The sequence below is a fragment of the Hypanus sabinus genome, chromosome 14, assembly GCF_030144855.1.
Source record: "Hypanus sabinus isolate sHypSab1 chromosome 14, sHypSab1.hap1, whole genome shotgun sequence".
Lineage (NCBI taxonomy): Eukaryota > Metazoa > Chordata > Chondrichthyes > Myliobatiformes > Dasyatidae > Hypanus > Hypanus sabinus.
In genome coordinates, this window is record NC_082719.1 from 41,885,717 (window position 1) to 41,905,446 (window position 19,730).

General features: G+C 41.2%; 1 protein-coding gene across 4 annotated transcripts in view; it reads right to left on the minus strand.

The window, feature by feature from the left end:
* arap2 (ArfGAP with RhoGAP domain, ankyrin repeat and PH domain 2) overlaps positions 1 to 18,684 on the minus strand; it is a 416,402-nt gene extending 397,718 nt beyond the window's left edge. For 3 of the 4 annotated variants that reach the window (XM_059989011.1, XM_059989013.1, XM_059989015.1), the window contains exon 1: positions 18,467 to 18,684. The gene's annotated coding sequence lies outside the window, so the exon portion shown is untranslated. Of the gene's footprint in view, positions 1 to 18,462 lie in introns of all 4 variants that reach the window. The other variant, XM_059989014.1, reaches the window with a different exon arrangement.
* Positions 18,685 to 19,730: the final 1,046 nt, after the last annotated feature.

Consider the following 19,730-nt stretch of genomic DNA (forward strand, 5'->3'; position numbering starts at 1 on the left):
TGCACCAGACCAAACAAAGTATAGCCCGAGGGCAAGCTGTGATCCTCGTAGCTCAAATAATCCACAGTGTATATGGAAACGTTCTCTGCCAAAAGTGCTACTGAAACAGGGACAAAGAAAAAAAAAATCTATATTATAGGTTTTGAAAATCTACCCCCCCCCCACCCCCACAAGCAACACTGCTCAGAATTAAGTCCCTAAACTGTGAAATTATCAGGACGTGACATCAATTCACATAAAATCTAGTACAAAGAAGCAGAGAGAGAAATAGAGTTTGCCAAAACAACCATTAAGGTGGATTCATTGTCTGTATTAAATTAAATGCAGTGAGGAGTCCACAATCTTCAGAATTTAAAGCCATTTTAAAATCACTAAAATGAGATTTACAATCACATACTCTGTGCAAGAGGCAAAAGCCACTCAGGAAGTACACACGTAGAAAGCCAGCTGGACACAACCACAAATTACCACTGCAACACTTCTCAGAACTAGAATCAGGTTTATTAGCACCGGCATGTGACATGAAATTTGTTTACTTAGCAGCAGTTCAATGGAATACATAATCTAGCAGAGCGAAAATAATAAATAAAATGAATAATAAAACAAATCAATTACATATATTGAAGAGATTTTAAAAAAACATGCAAAAACAGAAACACTGTATACCAAAAACAGTATTTCTTCTTTTTCCAATCAAAACCATCCTCTAATTTATTGTGCAGTGTGATCCTCTCCAAACATCTTAGTATTTAATTTAGATTCTTACTCACCACTGCCCAGCTATCCATCCAGAACAGTCCAATAATCAATTCAGGTGCTTCTTCATTATAGTTTTCAAAAGGTTCATTTTTATATAACTATAGTATATAACTGATTTTTTTTTCCTCCTCCAAATAGCTAAGAAACCAAGAAAGATCATCAACCCCCAATTCCAAATGAAGAAAATCTGAACAGGCACATCCAACTCCCCTGCACACAAAAACAAGAAAGATTTGGTGATAAACACAGGATACAAAAAAAAATCGTAAGATGAAAAACAAAAAGTCCACAGTCTAAGTCCACATCCAAAACACAGAAAACCTAGGCAACATTCTCCCTCTCCAGAGCAGAGTGATGTCACCAGCCACAAAATGGCAGGCAGCCATCCAGAGTTTCAATCCCCCCTGTGGTGTACTACATATACCTGTCTGGACACGCCTCCCTCCCCTCCCCCGCTGGCTGCTCCTGTGGCTCCTCCCACAGACCCCTGTATAAACGCGATTGGAGGCACAGCCCCTTCCTCAGTCCCCAGGATGTTGTGTGGTGGTCACTTGCTGCTTGTACTTTCTTCCAGCCAATAAAAGCCTACCTTTACTCACATCTCCGAATTATTGATGGTGCATCACCCCCATAGCTTTAAATCGGTGAGCAATGAGATTCTCACCGATTAATCTGGCTCGCAGCCTTCTTCCCATCAGATTCCCGCACACGGCCTCTGCCTCCCAGAATCCTCTCTGACACTGCACAGTCCTGAAACACCCGAACAATCTCCAAGCTGCAAATCATAGCCTCCAGCAGTTCCAGAATTAAATTCAAGACAATAAACAGATGTAAAGGACGTCAAAGAAGGTGGAATATATATTTCATGATTTATCCAGATGTCAACTGAAGAAACATTGTACACAGGCGCCATCTTGACCAAAAGATGTTTCAATGTTCATGCTCTCATTCATAGGGGTGTAGGTTATTATTTAGTTGTTATGGATAACTAAAACCGGATTTTAATTATCCTCAAATCTAAATATCCAAGAAACAATTAAGTTTCTTAATTTCTAAATCAGTCTTCCACTAAACCTGCTTCACAAATGCCCTCTTGGAAGTGGAAACTCGCCCACCACCTAACCACAACCAGTTCCTATTGCAACACTCGATGGCCAACTCTCAACTTGTTCAGGAAAAGCAGAATGACCGTTAATGCCATCTCTCTTTCATTATCCGTGTGACTTGGAGTCAAAAAGAAATAAGGCACAGAACAGGGACTTCAGTCCATCAATTTTGCACCTATGACTAACCACCCATTTTTATACTAACAAAATGCAGTACTTAACCAGGTTCAACTATATAAATCACTGCAATATTTGTAACCAAATCTTTCCAGCCCAAATGAATGAAGTAAAACTGTTCATGCTTCAAAGAATGTTATTAAATGACATTGTATCAATAAAATTTCAAGTATTTTGGAGCATAACGGGCATGAATATTGAAAAGGTGAGAGTTTTAATGCTTGAAACACATAGGAATATTTCAACCAGAGTTATTCAACACCTTTTGTTTCGTAAGAGTTACCCACCAAAATGCTGGTAGTTTTCATTTCTCTTTCAGGTTTACAAAATAACTTAAGATCTTCATAAAGAATTACATGGAACTTTAAGCATGTATAATATTTGTAGTTGATGGAGAAAGGCATAAAAATATTCTTTGCACCATAAAATTAGCCTGCAAGTCAGTGGTACAGTTCCCAAACGTGAATGATCCCATCAGGCAACATCAGGAAACACAATTGCTAAATAAACTGTTTGTACTTGTTCTCTATTTATGATACATGATCCTTCTACCAAATCTCTTCAGGTGCATACTGAATATTCTAACCACAATAGCACATTATGTGCCTCATGACTTCCTTGTTTCATAGAACTTCTCCTGATTTCTAGTCAAAGGTAGGAGACAAAAGAGACAAGAAAACTGCATTAGAATAACTATGTAACCAAAATTGTTAATTAACATCAATTTTAAAAACAAACAATAAACACTCATAACTAGTTTCAAGTTTAACATTAAAAAGCTATCAAGCACCATTAACTAGTTCTCATTTTCTAAGCCTCCTTTTCATCAGCACTTTTAATCAGTTTCAGTATGGAACAAGTTGCAATATACATCGCTGTTATAAAATGCTTCCCCCTCCATCCAAGAGGAGAAAACGGTACCCCTTAACCTTACCCTCTAATTTGTATTGACCAACTTGCACAAGTCTTGTGCTGTGCAATTTTTTGACCTGTGACAACAACATATACACACTGAACTTTCTATATAGATGTATTAATTTTAACAGTTACCAGAACACTGTCAATAAGAACTTTGATCTCCTCTGGGTTTCACTTTCATTCATCTGCACACTCACAAAACAAAATTAGGAGAACTGTAGCAGGTAATGACAGATTTTAATCACCAGAGCTTTTGCACACTGTCCATATGGGATTTGCTTGCCAAATGGTGCTTTAAAAAGTCAAGTTTCCAAATATCACTCCACTTCTTCCCACGTGCAATTCTCCAAAAACTTTTGCATTACACCAATACACAAAGGTAGTACCTGTTTCTGTGTTGTACATAAATATTTCTCATTGTCAGCACCATCCACATCAGAAACCAGAAAATGTGATTGTGTATGATCATAAAATATATTTAACATGCCAATGAAGTAGAGGGTGACAACCTTTCATTCGCAGTTTAAAATCCTTAGTGAATGTGTAGCAATAGATGCGTGTGTGTGCGCACACGCCCACCTTACAGGAAACATTGCTGGGAAGGCCTGTGAATCATCAACATCTCAGAGGGTGAAAGACCTTTGCTGTTTTGTTCTTCAGGCCGATCCACTGCTTATGCCCTGATGATTCAAGTGATTAGAGTGGAGGTAGCCAGAGCAATACAATTCAAGTTACCATGAGGTTCAACAGTGCTCGCACTGCAGTTTCATTGGTATCTTGTGCTAATTTTGTTGGACTTGCTTCCAAGCAAATTTTAACGTACATAATAAAAAAACTATAGTCACATAAGCGTTTGCTGTAAACCATCACTTTTTCTCCTTCTGACTCAAATAATTTTGTCCTACACTTTCTGAAGACCATTTTATTCAATTTGCAAATCAATTTCACAACCTCAAAACTTCTTCAATTACGACTATATACTAGCTTATCAAAAACTATTTCTGTTCAAAAAATGTAATGTTTATGTTAAATCTTATTGTTATGCTTAGAAAAAATGGTGATTATATGTATATAAAGAACAAAGTACTTACATCACAACAGATAACTAAGGTTACAGCTGCAAACTGCACCCATGGACTAAAATACGTTTGTTATGATATAAAGTTTTAACATTCCCCGTTTCTAATTTTATCAGTTATGTTTAGAGACCCATCACTTCTTTATGCACAGGTATCCTTTAGCAAGCTGCATAGGCATAGAATTAAAACTCAGCAAGACCACAATTAATCCAATCCCAACCTCAATACTGACATTTTTTCTATGCCTGACATAATGTAAGCATTGTAATAGCATCAAGTATGCTATTGCTAGGGACATAGTTCATGTTTCTATTTCCTTTGAACACAATAATCAGTTGTAAACATAACAAGGGTGGGGACTTTGATCTATTCAACCATGTCTGGTTGACAAGCAGGTTTTCTTTATTAAGCACCAAGTTGTCCCAGCCCATCCTGAACCTAAACAACTGGCTAATAAGGATACCAGACCAACTATTTTAAGTCATTCAGCCTACTGAGTCTGCTCTTCAATTTGATCGTGACTGCGCACGAAGTCTTCTCCTGCCTTCTCCCAGAGACCTCAACACTCATACTAATTAAAAACCTATAAAACTCCACTTTAAAAATACCCAGTAACTTGGCCTCCACAGCCTTCTGTGGCAATAAATTCGACAGATTCACCATCTATTAGTCAAAGAAATCCCTCCTCATCAACTTTCTAAAGGGACTCCCTTCTATTCCGAGGCTATGCCATCTAGTCCCTGGCTCTCCCACTTTTGGAAACAGCCTCCCCAAATCCACATCATCTGGGCGTTTCATTATTCAATGAAACCACCCCACCCCCATTCATCTAAGGCATTACAGTCTGCTGGAAGAGCTCAGCAGGTCAAACAGAATTCGTAAGAATGAAGAATAAACAATGCTGCTCAACCCACTGAACTCCTAAAGCAGATCATTGCCCCTGATGCCACCATCTTGTGTCACCACACATAGTTAGACTCGAGCAGCCTCAAGTTTGGCCTGCTAGACTCATTCGTAGGTGATCATGGTCTTTCCAGGACCATGATTGTTTTTGGCAAATTGTTTCCTCAGAAGAGGTTTGCAATCGCCTTCTCTTGGGCAGAGTCTGCCTGGCATCAGTGGTCACATAACCAGAAATTGTGATCAGCACAAGCTGCTCATAGGATCCTCCATCGAATCACGAAGCCCTGATCGGTGGGTGAGGGGGTGCTGAGCAGATGGAAAGAGCACCTTTCACCTCCCTTGGTAGAGACCAAGCTTCATCCAACCACCCAGCTCCAACTTACTGTGTCAATTAGCACACCACCAGAAGCACGCTCACTCAAGTTAGAAGTCTGAGATCTCAACTACTGTACTGTTACTGCAAAACAAATCTCACATCATATGACATTGATTGTAAATCTCAATTTGAGAATATTGGAATGTGTCTAGTCACCCAGCCTCATACTTTATTAGCCACTGCAAAAAGCCTGTGGTATAAATCTGGGGAGTCGATGAGAACATAGGAAAATTAAGTGGGATTAATGTAAATGGTACTTAATAGTTAGCACAAACTCAATAGGACAAAGGGCCTGTTCTGTGCTCTCTGACTAAATAATTTTACTAATCCTGATTGAACCTTTTAAACCCATATCCTTATTACAAAACAAAACAGGTAAGCTCAGCTTTTAAAATGAGTGACTAAAATGATCAGAAGCCACTTGTGGCAGTTTGCCACACTGTAACCACTTGTTGTATGAAGTGTTTTGTAACTTCACTGCTGGAATGGTTGGTTTCATAAGTCTGTTATACCCAAAAGATCCAAGAAATCAAGATTAACATATCTGTGAAATATCAAAATATCTCTGGAGATAAGCAATGCCACCTTGAAATTAAACCATCATTTCTCTCTTAAATTAGCAAGTAATTCCCTTACTCTGTAGTCGTGTAATTCGTGGGTGTTCTAGTAAATATGCATCACTCAGTTTTACTGAAATACTGCAGATTGTTGGAACTCATAGTACACTAACGGGCTGCTGCATCTCCTCCTTCAAAACCACTTCACTGCAAAATGAGTTACACACAACGTCCTAACTTTAGGGAAGGTACCACGTAAATTCAAGTTCTTGTTTTCCAATGTGTAACAGGGCTCTCCTCAGCAATACGATGGAACTGCTTGTTATCAATTATACACAAATACACTTGTGCTTGGAGCTTACCATTCCTGCTCAAACGCTGATTTTTATCATAGATAATGATTTAATTTTTGAGATAAAGTATGGTAACAGGTCCTTCCAGCCTAACGAGTCTACACCTTCCAATTACCATGAAATCACAGGAACAGGTGGCTTACAGACAGTGGCGGGAAATGATCCCAGGTCTCTGGCACTGTAAAAGCATCACACTGCTATACTATGCATCTTCTGAAAGTGTGCAATTTAACAATGTATATACACAACATCTTTCTACCTTTGCTAAATTATTAAATACAACCTTGCAGGCCATTCCTGGCTCATTCCTCAGGTTTGCATTCCTACATTCATTTCTGACAGTCTTCTCAACAGAAGAGTTATAACTTAGAATCCGGGAATGTAATTGGAAAGAACTTTAGGATCCGGGAGTGCATGGGTAAAGAAGCATTTTGAATCGTTGTGTTTTTGATAACAGAGTTAGTTAATTATCCTACACCCTTATTCTCTCCCAACAGCCATGGAAACAAGAGTAGGCCATTTGGCCTCTCAAGCCTTCTCTGACATTCACTAAGATCATGCTGAATCAAAAAAATCCTCAAATCTGCTTTCCTGACCTTTCCCCATATCCCTTGATTTTCTCACTGATTAAAAATCTATCTCACTGTTGAATATATTCCAAGATTTAACCACCACAGCTTGCAGGGCTGAGGAATACTAAAGACTGTCAACGCTTTAGGAAATTCTTGTTCATCTCAGTCAGAAATGGGTCCCCAATTATGCTGCGATTCTGAAAGCTCTATGGTCCTATATTCACCTCTGAGGGAAACCATCTCCCAGCATTTGTTCTGTCAAGTCTCTTAAGAGCCAGGCATTTTTCAATACAAAAAGAAAAATCAACTTTCATTCTCAACTCCAATCAGTAGAGACCCAGCACATTCAATGTTTCCTCAGAGACAATCATTCCATACAAAGGATGATTCAAGTGAATCATCTCTGAACGGATTCTGATAACATCACTCCTTAAATAAAGGGACCAAAATATATCAGATGAGACCTCACAGGATAGAAATATTAAAGATTTCCCTCCTTTTATATTCAAACCCCTCTGACGCCAACAATCCATAGACAACATAACTACCAGTTTACTAGCTTTCTTCATTTCAAGAACAAGCACAAAATCCCTTTGTGCTGCAGTTTTCCCAATGTTAATAAAGTCCTTATCATCCTTCTCTCCAAAATGAACAACCTAATCCTTTCATCCCACTCAGACTCTTTCACAGATGTCAGTGACACAGGGCACGAGTGTCTCTCCACAAAAATCAGTCTTCTCATCCAGCAGCCCTGGACAAAACAAGAGATTTACAACCAGACGAGGCCTAGTCGTGAACTGTCAATCCAGGAAAGTACAAGCAGCCCAGAATGACTTCCAGAAGGCCACCTCACGTTCATAGTGGCAATTCTGAACTGAACCTCAATCACAGACAGATGCTTGACAGCTGTGGTAGAGCCTGAATGCCATCACTTCCAACAAAGCAAAAAGTGGCAGCTAGGTCGATGTTTGTTTTGACCGTCAGAACACGGAGGCACCTTCACAACTCCCCACAGCAGACGATCCTGTAAGCTCAGTTTCTAAGATCACATGAAGGCATCCCTCAGAAAAGCAATTTCAAGGAAAGTGTCTCGCCCAGTCAGCATAGCTGGTCAAATACTGAAGACCCATGCTAATCAACTGTTTGGGGCGTTTACAGATGTCTTCAACCTCTCACTTCAGCAGTCTGCATGCCCAAGAAGAATATGTTTACTGACCAGTAGCACTTGCTTCAAAGTGTTTTGAGGGGTTGGCTACAAAGCATAACAATTCCTGGCTGATGAACAACCTGGATCTGCTTCAATTTGCCTACTATAACACGTCAAAAGCAGATGCCATTCCACTGGCTCTTCACTCGGCTATGGAATATCTGGACATGAAGATCCAGATGTCAGGATACTCTTCAATGACTACAGCTCAGAAATCAACACTACTTTCCCTTCAAAACGCATCACTAAGCTACAAGTTCTAGGGTTTGGTACATCCTTGTGCAAAGGGATACTCAATTTCCTCACTAGCAGACCCTATTTAGCACAGATTTATCAACAACTCCTCCACACACACCGTCACCAGGTGCAATACAAGGTTGGATGCTTAGCCCCTGCTTTACTCAACTTATATTTGTGATTCTGCGGCTATGTACAGCTCTTAATGCTGTAGAAAAGTTTGCTGATGACACCACTGTTGGCTAAAACAAAAGGGGTGATGAATCAGCACAAAGGAATGTGATTGATATCTGGGTGAATGATGCCACAACAACCATTCACGCAACATCAGCAAAAGCAAAGAGCTGGTTATTGAGTGCAGGCGGAGGAAATCAAGGTCCACGAGCCAGTCCTCATCAAGAGATCCGAGGTGGAGTGAGCAACTCGAAGTTTCTTGGTGTTAATATACCAGAGGATCTATCCTGGGACCATCACATAAAAGTCATCACAAAGGCGGCATGACAGAGCTCCCACTTTTGTAGAAGTTTGCATAAATTCAACATGTTACACAAAAACTTTAACTTCTATAGATGAACAGTGGAGAGTATTCAAATAAGTAATAAGATGTTAGAACAGAATTCAGGCATTCGGCCCATCAAGTCTGTTCTGCTATTCTATCATGGCTATTTATTATCCCTTTCAATCCCATTCTCCTGCCTTCTCCCCTTAACCTTTGATACCATGATTAGTCAAGAACCTGTCAAACTCTGCTTTAAATATACTCAATGACTTGCTCACTGCCAGCTGTGGCAATGACTTCAATAGATTTACCACCCTCAAATTCTTCCTGCTCTGTTCCAAGTGGACACCCCTCTATTCTGAGACTGTGCCACCTGGTCCTAGATTCAACCACTATAGGAAACATCCTCCCCATATCCTGTCAATGTTCAACAGGATTCAATGAGATCCCCCACCCAGCGCACCCATTCCCCCATTCTTCTAAACTTCAGCAAATACAGGCCCAAAGACAAACAATCAATTGTTAAACCTTTCGTTCCGGAGTTAGTCTCATGAACCTCCTCTAGACCATCTACAGAGCCAGCACATCTTTTCTATGATAAGAGGCCCAGAACTGCTCACAATATTTCAAGTGCAGCCTGACCAACGCCTTGAAATGAGGTGGCAATGAGGAAGTCCACCCCTCCTCCAAATGACCAGGTGCTGGGTCTCACTGTGGCCGATGTGAGAATAACCCTGTGCAGGGTCAACCCACGGAAGGCTGCTGGACCAGACAATATTCCTGGTAGAGTGCTCAGAGGATGTGCAGACCAGCAGGCAGATGTTCTTACTGACATCTTCAACATCTCCCTGAGCAGCGCCACCGTTCCAACGTGTTTCAAGGCCACCACCATCGTCCCCGTGCTGAAGAAGTCTTCAGTGTCCTGCCTCAATTACTACTGTCCCATTGCACTCACATCCATCATCATGAAGTGCTTCGAGAGGTTCATCATGAGGCACATCAAGACCCTGCTGCCCCCCCCTTACTGGACCCCATGCAGTTTGCGTACCGTCCCAACTGCTCAACAGACGATGCCATTGCCACCACCCTCCACCTGGCCCTAACCCACCTGGACAAAAGAGACAAGTACATTCGAATGCTGTTCATAGACTTCAGTTCAGTATTCAACACAATCATCCCTCAGAAAGTGATTGGAAAGCTAAACCTACTGGGCCTGAACACCTCCCTCTGCAACTGGATCCTAGACTTCCTGACTGGGAGACCTCAGTCAGTCCGGATCGGGAGCAGCATCTCCAGCAACATCACACTGAGCACGGGGGCCCCCCAGGGTTGTGTGCTCAGTCCACTGCTGTTCACTCTGTTGACCCACGACTATGCAGCAATACAAAGCTTGAACCACATCAAGTTCACAGATGACACGACCATGTGGGTCTCATCAACAAGAACAATGAGTCAGCATACAGAGAGGAGGTGCAGCAGCTAACGGACTGGTGCAGAGCCAGCAACCTGTCTCTGAAAGTGAACAAAACAAAAGAGATGGATGTTGACTTCAGGAGGGCACAGAGCAACCACCTTGGATCACAAGACCCTGCAGCGGATAGTGATGTCAGCTGAGAAGATCATCGGGGTCTCTCTTCTCACCATTACAGAGATTTACACAGCATGCTGCATCCGCAAAGCAAACAGCATTATGAAGGACCCCATGCACGCCTCAATCAAACTCTTCTCCCTCCTGCCATCTGGGAAAAGGCAACAAAGCATTCGGGCTCTCATGACCAGACTATGTAACAGTTTCTTCCCCTAAGCCATCCGACTCCTCAATACCCAGACTCTGAACTGACACCAACTTACCACCCTCTTCTGTGCCTATTGTCTTGTTTATTATTGATTGTAATGCCTGCACCGTTTTCTGCACTTTATGCAGTCCTAGGTAGGTCTGTAATCTAGTGTAGTTTTTTCTGTGTTGTTTTTACGCAGTTCAGTGTAGTTTTTGTACTGTTTCATGTAGCACGATGGTCCTGAAAAACACTGTCTTGTTTTTACTGTGTACTGTACCAGCAGTTATGGTCGAGATGACAATAACAAGTGACTTGACTTGAAAAAAAGTGTCAGCTTAATCTCTTGTATTCGAGTCCTCTCAAAATGAATGCGAACTTTGCATCTGCCTTCCTCAGCACCGATCAACCTGCAAGTTAACATTTAGGGCAGGGGTTCCCAACCTGGGGTCCAAACACCCTCAGTCAATGGCAGCATAAAAAATGTTGGGAACCCCTACCTAGGTAATCCTGCACGAGAACTCCCAAGTACCTTTGCAACTCCGATTTTTGAATTTTCTCCCCATTCGGAAAATTGTGCATGCCTTTATTCCTTCTAACAAAATGCATGACTACACACTTCCCTACACCGTATTCCATCTGCCACTTCTATGCCCATTCTCTTAATCCTATCTTTGTGCCATCCAAAAACCTGGCCACATAGCCATCAACTGCATCATTCAAATCACTGATATATAGAGTGAAAAAAAGGTTCCAACACTGACCCCTGTGCAATGCTACTAGTTACCTCCAGCCAACCAGGAAAGGTGCCCTTTATTCCCACTCTGCCTCCTGCCAGTCAGCCAATCTTCTACCTATGTTAGTGTCTTTCCTGTAATATCATGAACTCATAACTCTTTAAGCAGCCTCACATGCAACATCTTAACAAAGGTCTTCTGATACTACAAATAAATGCATTCACAGATTCTCCTTTGGCTATCCTGCTTGTAATTTCCTAAAAGAAAAAATCTGTCAAGTAATATTTTCCTTCAAGGAAATCATGTTGAATTTGGCCTATTTTCTCATGTACCTCCAAGTACCCTGAAACTTCAGCCTTGTTAATGGACTCCAACATCTTTCCAACCATTGAGGTCTTGCTAACTGGCCTATATTTTCCTTTCCTTTGCCTCCCTCCATTCCTTGAGTAGAGTGATATTTGAAAATTTATGAGGAACCATGCCAGAGTCGAATGATTCTTGAAAGATTAATAATACTCCAAGAATCTCTCAGCTACCCCTTTCCAAACCCTGTATGCCATCTGGTTCAGGTGACTCATCTACCTTCAGACCATCCAGCTTGTCATGAACCTTCTCCTCAAATAGCAACTATACTCACTTCTACCATAACAGTAACTTCTGGCATGCTGCTCATGTCTTCCCTAGTGAAAACAGATGCAAAATGCATTGTTCATCCACCATTTCTTTGTTCCCCTTACTGCCTCTCCAGCATTCCAGCAGTCTAATATCTACTCTCGCCTGTTTTACACACCCAAAAAAAAATCTTTTGGTATCCTTGTTGATATTTTTGGCAAGCTTACCTTATTTCATCTCTTCTTCTGGCTTTTAAAAAAAAAATCTTCTGCTTTTTTTTAAAAAAGCTTCACAATCCTCTAACTTCCCACTAATTTTTACTATATTATGTGCCCTCTCTTTTCCACATGCTGTCTTTGATTTTCCTTGTCAGCTGCAGTTGCTTCATACTCCCTTTAGAATACTACTTCATCTTTGGGATATTTCTATCCTGCAACTTCTGAATTTTGACCAGAAACTCCAGCCACTACCATTCTACTGTCATCCCTGCTAGTGTCTCTTCCGATAAACTCTGGCCAGCTCCTCTCTCATGCTGCTGTAATTTCATTTACTCCTCTGTAATACTGGAAAATCTAACTTTAATTTCTCCTTCTCAAATTGCAGAGTGAATTCTATCATATTATGATCTGCCTCCCAAGTGTTCCTTAACTTTAAAACCTGGTTCATTAACAACACTCGATCCAGAATTGCCTTTCAACTACAGGCTGCTCCAAACAGCCATCTCATAGGCATTCTACAAACTTACTCATTTGAGATCCAGACCAACTTGATTTTCCCAATCTACCTGCATATTGAAGTCCCCCATCACTATCATAACATTTTTACATTCCTTTTCCATCTCTCCTTATAATCTTAAGTTAAACCTTTTAGTTTCCAAACTATTCTCATGAACGTCCTTTAGACTGTCTCCATCACCTTCTCATTCTTTCATACGAGCCAAACATCAGAGATGCAACTCCAGTTCTTTAACATAGTCTCTAAGGAGCTGCAACTCAATTCACTAAATGCAGATGGAGTTATCGGAGAGCTGGAGACCCTCCAGATTTCCCACATTTCACACAAAATAACATAACACTAAGCGTGGACCCATTCCCAGTGCTAAATACCTCCTTAGAACCTCTGCCTGTGCTTCCCCCAGACTGCTGAGCCAAAAGAATCCCACTCTAACATTGGCCCTCTCCAACAATGGGTGCTCCGCTTACACCTCCCTTCTTTTTACTGGCACAAACAAAACCCTCTTCCAAAGACATGTTCTTTTCAAATGGCTCCCACCTTGCAAACAATGCCTCTCTCACTTGCTACTTTGATAGATGCAGCTTTCTTATGGCAGGCATGATCTGAAGACCCCAACCATCCAGGCCATGCCCTCATCATACTAATACAATCGGGTAGGAAGGACAGAAGCCTACCAGGTTAAGAAACAGTAATTATCCTAGAATCATCAGGCTCCTGAACCAGCATGAATAACTTCATTCACCACTAATTTTAACTAATTCTATGACCTACGGACTCACTTTCAAGGACTCTACAACTCATGTTCTCCATCATCTTCATTTGCAGTCTGTTTTTCTATACTAGCTACCTGTCAGTCTATTCATATATAGATTTTCATAGAATTCTATTGTATTCCTTTATTGCTGAAAATGCCTGCAAGAAAATGAACCTCAAGGTAGTAGATGGTAACATACACACACTAACAGATTTTCTTTGAACTCTCTGAAAAGCTCAATGCATCCTCCTGCTCGTTTTCCCTTCTGTGTCACCCACAAATTTGGCTACAAAAAATTCACTTCCGTCCTCAAAAAGCATCAATATGCATGTATTGTAAACAACTGTTGTCCCAGCACTGGTTCCCAAACACCCCGAAAGATTACCAATCTAAGTGATCCTCTTATCGCTGCTTCCTGCTTTCTAACAGTTAGCTAGACATCTACCTACACTCCAGGTTTTTCCACTTCAAGGAAGAGGCAGTGAACACCATTTACTTATATTTTCATGAGGGATTTGATAAGGTGCTTCACATGAAGCTGCTTAACAAGATAAAATCCTATGGTGTTACAGGAAAGATACAGGCATGGATAGAGGAATGGCTGACAGGCAGGAGGCAGGGAGTGGGAATAAAAGAGATCTTTTCTGGTTGATTGCCTCTGGCTTGTGGTATTCCCCCAGAAGTCAGTATTCAGACCACTACAATTTCACGTTGTTTGTCAATGATTTAGATAGTTAAATTGATGGCTTTGTGGCAAAGTTTGCAGATGATACAAATATAGGTGGAGGGGTAGGTAGTGCTGAGCAACCAATGCGATTGCAGCAGGACTTAGACAGATTGGAAGAACGGGCAAAAATTGGTAGATGGAATACAGTTTTGAGAAATGGATGATAATGCATTTTGGTAAAAGGAACTATTATCTAAAGGAACTATTATCTAGTGTGGACTATTATCTAAATAAGGAGAAAATTCAAACATCAGAGATGCAAAGGAACTTAGGTGTCCTCATGCAAGACTGCAAGGTTAATTCACAGGGGAATAGGATATAAAAACAAGGATACAACGCTGAAGCTTTACAAGACCTGACACGAGTCAGGCCACACCTGGGAATTTTGAGTCCCTTATCTCAGAAAGGATGTATTGTCATTACAGAGCATCCAGATAGTTTATGAGGATGATTCCAGGAATGAAGGGGTTAACATACGAAGACCATTTGGCAGCTTTGGACCTGCACTCATTGGAATTTAGAAGAATGCATAGGGATCTCATTAAAAACCTACTGAATGATGAAAGGACTAGATAAGGCAGATGAGGGGAGGATATTTCCTCTGGTTGGGGTATTCAGAATGAGAGGGCACAACCTCAAAATTCAAGAGTGACCTTTTAGAATAGAAGGAGAATGTATATTTTTTTAGCCAAAGAGTGGTGAATCTGTGGAATGCTGCAGTGGAGGTCAAGTCCATGGGAATATTCAAAACAGTTGATAGATTCCTGATTGGTCGGGGGTGGGGGGGGAGGGGGAAAAAATTGGGTGACAGAGCAGGTGCATGGAGTTGAATGAGATCCGGAATCAGCCAAGATGAAATGGCAGAGCAGATTCGATCGGCTGAATAGCTCAATTCTGTTCCCATGCCTTATTTAGCACTCAGAAAAAAAATTATAAAAAGATTTCCAAATTAGAAAGGATTTACAAACCAGAAAGGATTTCCAAACACAAGTAAGAATCTTATGATCTAGAAGACCATATCAGTGAGTTAATGAACCATCCCTCACAGAAATCCTTGTTGGGACAAAGTACCCCACTCAGATAGTCTTCAAAGTTTCTGGCAAGAGAGATCCCAAAAATCCACAATTAATGCTGTGTGAGCTGACCCTCCGAGTCCACTTACATCCCAACCTGTTCGATGTGCTAATAATCCCATCGACATAATCTCATTGTCTTGTTTTTGGCTAATGGAGACAAGTTTCCTGGTCACTTCACTTGCAGAGCTGTGCCTCCAACTTCAAAATGATTACTGCTTGCAACTTACATCAAGAACTGGGATTTCATGTTCTTGTTTACAACAAAAAGCTGAGCAAAGAATATTTTTTTAGAAATTTAGCTTCGTCACCAACAACTCTGACCCTTTGGAAAGGCCATGCAGCTGTACTGGAAAGCTAAGTTCAGCAATAAGCTTCTTGGGGCCCTAGAAAGTGAACATTCATCACAAAGGGTTATGGGGAAGGGCAGGCAGGAAGAGCCAAGTTCACACCCAGATTAACCACGTTGAATGCAGCAGATGGCCAAGTCATACTCCTCATGTTCTTATTTACTTCCTCCATCCTGTTAGACAATGTATTCAAAAATCATAATTCACCATGCAAATCTATGTTTCCTGGATTTTATTTTAAATTTCTGCCCTTCGGTCACCGATCCCTCTGACAGTCTCCAAACTTCATGACCTTGCACACCTTTATTAAACCCTTTGCTTGTCCAAGGAGGAGAGAAATTAACTTTTCACAAAAATGAACTGTCAAATCCCTGCTGGTACTGTTCAAGTACATCTTTTCTCTACCATGTTGACTGAAGTGCAGTATTGACAACATTTCATTAAAGAATCAATTAATATAACCTCCTTTACACTCTGTTATTAATACCAAGGATCTTGTATGTCTTGTCAAAATGTTTACACAATTGCCTCTCCTCATGGAGTTTAAATGTCTTCTTAAAACAAAAAGTTTACCTTCTTTGCTACAGCTGGTCTACATGGTTAGCACAGGCTCACTCCAAAATGGCCTGGCAGCCCATTCACTGAATCAAACTGCTACAAGAAAATAATACCAAAAAGCAGACTGGTCACTCAACATTGGTCTTGGTAAAGGCAGAACCGATTGGCCTCGTCAAATCTGTCATTCCTCAAGAACATCCAGGAGTTGGTGCTGACATTAAAATGACAATCTCACCGAAAGTGCAACTGTGTCGGAAACAGCAGTTTACCATTCTGTCATTGCCTCAAACCCCTCCTGCTGGATACCCTCATGCCACTATTATTTCTCACATTCTCTTGCAAATTGGCCATTCAGCCAGCCATCTGCTACGTAACACTCAGAGGATTCCCATCAACCCCATCCTCCGGATTATTCCCTGGAGCAAAATCCTTCACAATGCTACTCCTCTTCCCAATTCTCCTACTACCCACCACTAAACTAGGACGGCATTTCCTTAGGACATGGGAGGAAAATGGTAAACCTGGCATATACCCACACAATCAAAAGAGAAAATGTGCAAACACACACCCACAACATTGAACCCAGGGCACTGAAACTGTGCCACAGCAACACTACCTGCCTTGCCACTGTGCCACACCCCTTGGCATTTGAGATCACAATATGATCAGAGGGGCCAGGAAAATGGAGGTTTTCAAGTAGGGGCAAGAGCACAGCAGTATTTACTCCAGAGTCAGAACTACAAAATCTGACAATTAGTTCAATTTAATTTTCTTCTTTTCAAATTACTTAAGTTCAGCCAAGATTAAAAATATTTGGACATTTCTCCTTGAAATGACAAAAAAATGACATCAGTGGCATTGCTTCAACTGTTGAATGAATACAAGCAAAAAAAAAAAGCAATTAAAAAGACTATGCACACTAAAGCAACTCACCATAAAGTCTAGGTCAGGAGCTCCCAACCTTTTGTATGTCAATGGACACCTACCATTAGCCAACGGGTCCATGGACCACAGGCTGGAAACCCCTGGTCTAGGATGAAATCCATGGGATAGCAGAGCCGTAACAAATGGTTCAAAAGTCAGTGCACAAAACAAACTAGATTTTCTCACGACCATCTCTTTCCAATAGAAATTTCCCCACCCGCCCCTTGCCCCCACCACCACCATGAAAATCTGTCTGGTTTTGATTACTCAGCTGTGGAAGTAACTGGAGAATGTGCACACAAAACTTTACTTCTTCACTCTCATCAGAGATCTCTGACATCTGTACTTCTGATTTTCTGCATTTAGCACACTTTCCAATCTGTGTAATCCTTGGGTGAATTTTGTTCTTGTCATAAATTGTGCTACAACAATTTAATGGTCATCAGGTGAAAAAAACACTCTAGAAAATAGACTGACAGCTTTAAGTAAGCTCTCAACATGCATTGCAAAAATATGCTAGCAAATAAAGTTCAAATGCTACAGTGGCTCTTTAAATTTGTTGCTGCTGATATTTTTAATAACAAAATAAAAAGATTATGTGCTAACAGTGACTCATCTGGGAGCACTCAAGTCAAAAAGTGTGGGTTGAAGTGCCATTCAACAGTCATAAGAACAAAGATCTACACAGAGCCACACTGCAGAAGAGCTGCACTGTCAGACAGAAACCTTTGGGATGAGACTTTAACAAAAGCCTTCAGCTAATCTCCGAGGTAAAAGTAAACAATCCCAGAACTGTCCAGCCCAACGTCAACCAACATTATAAAAAGGCTACAGGCCAAAGGAGATAGTATAGGTGGGTACCCACCGGTCTCCATGGACGTCGTAGCTCAGCAGCCTGCTTCCGTGCTATTTGACTTCATGACTCTAAAACAGATTTGATCAGGATCAAATTGTCACTTGTGTAGGCTTGCCTTTGCAAGTTGGCTGCTGTCATTCTAACACTGGAGCTTTCTATCGAACAAAGCCATTCATTCTAAGCTACTTTGCAATCCCGGAAAATGGTTATTTGGTATTGCTGCTCCTATTGAAGAACTAAAACACTTACATCAGTCTTTATAGAAATGAATTACAACGTTGTATCTGTACATACCCTGAGCTTCTAGCATGCTTAAACTTTTCCAGAAAAGTTTTCCATTTCTGATTTCATTTTGTGGAAGACAGGGTAGGTCAGTGACGTCCAAATCTGGGCCCACAGAATTTAACGCCAAATAAAATTGATTTCATAACCTGGCGACCTAATCAAGGTGGTGACTAATGTTTCTTGAGAGAAAATGTCTAACAGAATTAAAAACTCGAAAAATAGCTTATTTCAAAACTATTCTACACTTAGTCTGAAGTTTGATTAAAATGTACAAGAGGCACAGCTTTATCTGTACTTTGAAAACGTTGTTTCACATTCCCCAGCAGATACAACCTACCTGTGTCAGTCAATTTAGTTCCAAAAAGCCAGTTTATACAAGTCCCTTTAGGGCTCACTTCACTGCACGCACTCGCTCCACTCCGTGCAGCTACATCCTCAGAAGCTGCACCCACTTATTTCATTTTCCTGTGGGTAAACATTTTTGGCATTTAGTTTCGACAGCCGTACAGCGTACATTGAAGGCAAAAACGCAGCTTCTACCATCCTGGTTCCTACTTTCGCAATCACACCGCCCACCAGTGGCAATCACGGGAAATCACAAAGATCTGGAGGACTGGCTCCAGCATTGCTTGAGAGGGCGCTGCTATTCAGAAAGGCGGGCGGCGCAATTTAAACTCGCAGCTCTGCTGGGAGATAATTGACACAGGGTGCGTAACTGAATGGACAACGTATTGAGACAGCTGAGAGCGCTGTGATCGGCCACAGCAGGTTAATTCATTATATGTCAACTTCAAGTAAAAACCTAAACCGCGGGTTCAGCAGGAAGGAGATTAAAGGTTTCTGCAATGTATCCTGAAAGAGCAAGTTCCGCAAACAACTATACTTGCATAGTCAGAGTAGCACATCCAACACGTTTACATTCGGTGGCCGTGAATAAACTCTTGTTGATCAATGGGACACATCGCAAGTTCTGCTCCGGGGATTGCTGTCAGCTGTGACGGTGGGTGGAGCCCTGTAAACAGCAGAAAACTTGGATGCAGGGCTTGGCAAAGTTCAACCGAAATTAATAACGTCTCAAAAGTCAGTGGATGGCTGACTCCACCCGATCTTGAGTAAATTCCAATAACCTCAAGGAAGAAAATTCCCGCAATCCTTAGGAACTATTTAGATTGGCATATTAAAATTGGTTTATGCACCGAGATACACCTGATGGACCATGTTAAAGAAAGGGAGGAACGAGAGCTGATATCAGCAGGAACTTAAAAGCTAATATAGACTTGGTGGGCTGAAGGTCCTGTTTCAGATCTATGGCTTTAGGAGCATGGGTAGGCAAATTTTCAAATAGGCAACTCCAGACTTAGCAATCGAACACAGCAATTTCAGATCCTGATCAGTGCCCCTATTTCCTTAGAAAATAGCCTTTGTAACTATTCTCTGCCAGCCGATTTCTCAAAATCTGTTTTGTGTCATTCCTGTGGTTATTCCTGTCTTTGTTCTGCATCATGTTCACTTTTCTCACTTCATCTTTTCTTCCCCACTTTAAGCAACCTCCCCTTTTGTTCCTTCCTACATTTTCTCTTTTCTCCTTTCCATATTCTTGA